Source organism: Aegilops tauschii, chromosome 6, assembly GCF_002575655.3.
Source record: "Aegilops tauschii subsp. strangulata cultivar AL8/78 chromosome 6, Aet v6.0, whole genome shotgun sequence".
In the NCBI taxonomy this organism is placed as follows: Eukaryota; Viridiplantae; Streptophyta; class Magnoliopsida; order Poales; family Poaceae; genus Aegilops; species Aegilops tauschii.
Window position 1 is genome coordinate 5,123,094 of NC_053040.3, and position 2,426 is coordinate 5,125,519.

General features: G+C 48.2%; 1 pseudogene; it reads right to left on the bottom strand.

Annotated features, from left to right (window-relative positions):
• Nucleotides 1–256: 256 nt before the first annotated feature.
• LOC109738248 (uncharacterized) lies at nt 257–1,010 on the bottom strand (annotated as a pseudogene).
• Nucleotides 1,011–2,426: the final 1,416 nt, after the last annotated feature.

Consider the following 2,426-nt stretch of genomic DNA (forward strand, 5'->3'; position numbering starts at 1 on the left):
AGGAGTTCCTCAGGAAAAACCAGAAGTAGTAGAGCATGAGGGGTGGCAACTTCGTCATGATGGTGACGATGACGTACTTCTGTATAGCCCCCTCGGAGATGATCTACTTCCCAAAAAACTCGACCTACGCAGACTCGTACAACATTATACGCTGCAGGGAGCGCATAATTTTAGTCATTACAATACAATATAGAAAAGTACGATACCCAAATACGTAGCTGCCAGGAGCACAAACTCCGGGGCTTGTTGCATTTGTTCATGGATGGTAGCAAGGATTTTGTCGCTCCATCCTATCCAATGCTCCGCGTATTTCTCCGATACCTTTCATCACCTCTCCCAGGTCACTTCTTAGACGCCGGATCTCTGTGGTGAGATCATATTTTCAAATATCCAGCTATAGCCCCACTATAGCTGTTTGAGCATGTTACCGCTAAATGATTTCATGTACAATTTGCCGCCATAGCCTCGCTATAGCCCAGCTATAGCTGTTTTTAAGGGTTGCCGCTATATGCCATAGCCCGCTATTTAAACATTGGGTGAGATAGGACATCCTCCGATCCATGTTCCTACTCATACCTGTCAGGATTTCAACCTGTTCATGGGTCTCGAGGCCTTCCAATTGCTCGGAAATTTCACGGGGCAGTCGCTTTATCAACTCTTTTATCTTGATTAGTAAAAACAAGTTTGATCAGATTGATCACCTCTACATGATCGCTGTCTATGTCACTGCCAAGCTTTTTAATTAGTAAAAACAAGTTTGTCCAGGTGAGCTGCTTATGCTCCCCAAAGCCCCCTTCTCCGGCGATTATGAAAGGCACAAATTTTCCATAAGGCCCACCCAGATCCAGGTAGCTGTTTGATGGAAGCTCTCTAGCCTCATAATTGGAAGTCCTAACTCCTGCCAGTGGAAGCCTGTAAGCCATTGATTATCACTTACTTGCCAAGCTGAAGAACTTCGGCGCCTTTGGAGAAGAGAACCCTCAACTCCTGCTAATGGTGTCTATGGAGCTGAAATTTGAATTTATATTTTCTGAGGCATGCTTGGATGGATGAACTTGGTGTCTTATTTATAGAGTGCAAGCCACATGTGAAGTTGCTAGAAGTGCTCACAATCGTGCCAGCATGGCTCTGATTGAAATGGCAGTCACCGGTGAAGCTGCTAGAGCACTAATGGCGTGTGCACCTTCACTCTGTACGTACTTGCATGTATATTATGGGAAACAACAATGCACACTATAAGTATGGGCAGCAATAATGTACAATAGGGGACAGAGATATTACTACACGTTGGCGTCAAATTTAGACCTTATGTCTCTTTCATTTTACTCAAAAAAGGTTCCCCGCTATGTATTACAAAGCAACCAACACTGATTGCATAGCAATTGCTGGGGCAACCAGGACAAGAAGCCCAAAAGAAAAGAGAAAAAAACAAAGAAGAAGAAACAAATGCCATCAACGGCAGCTCGACAAAGCATGGATGACCCGCTACTGCTGCGCCCTCCGAAATCGACCCACCACAGACAAAAGCTCCGATCCGCCGCGTACCAAGCAGCACCTCCAAGAAGGAATGTGACGCCGACTACGCTGCTGCTCGGACATGTCCTACGGTTTCTCTCGGCACGTGGAAGGGAGTGGGGGATGGATACCTCCAACACCCTAGGAAGGGATGGCGGCACCGCAGGTGTCACCGCATCGGAGTCGGAAGAACCGGCAAGGAATTCTCCCGCAATCCAAACCCCACTGCCAAACCGGGCCGAAGCCAAGCAGCCACCTCGCCGCCCACGAGTATGTGCCACCGCGGTCTTGACGCCACCCACGCCGCCTCACTTAGATCACCACCACGAGGCCAAGAGGACGGAGAGAGACGCACCAGGTGACCGGAGCAGCAGCACCGGAGCCGCGTGGGAGGGAACCATCTCCACTGTCGTTGTGCGGAAGGCCCGTGCCTTCGGCACCGTCACGGTCGCCGTCCGGACGCGGCAGCTGGGCATACCATTCCACCCTGGGCCCGGCGACGCCTAAATCGGGCCCGCAAAGACCCGCCGGCCACGAAGCAGTAGGTCGGCGCCAGCATCCACCCGCCCATCACCGCTGCCAGTAAGGGCATCTCCAATAGTTTGTATGTTAGCTTGTTGATAAAATATGCCATGTCATCAACTAACATCTTATTAACATACAACTTTAATGAGTTGTATCTAGTTTACCCAATAGAATGTGAGATAATAAATAAGGTGCTTTCTCATTCTACATTGAACCTTGTGTAAGGGGTGTTGGTTCATGTACATACAACCTTCTTCTCTTCAATCTTTTATTGTATGACATATCATCAAAAAATTTATTTGGCAAAGTCTATCAACAAGTATCTTATAACCATTGAAGATGCCTGATGCCGCCATGATCTTGCGTCCGCTCTTAGTTGAAGAAGC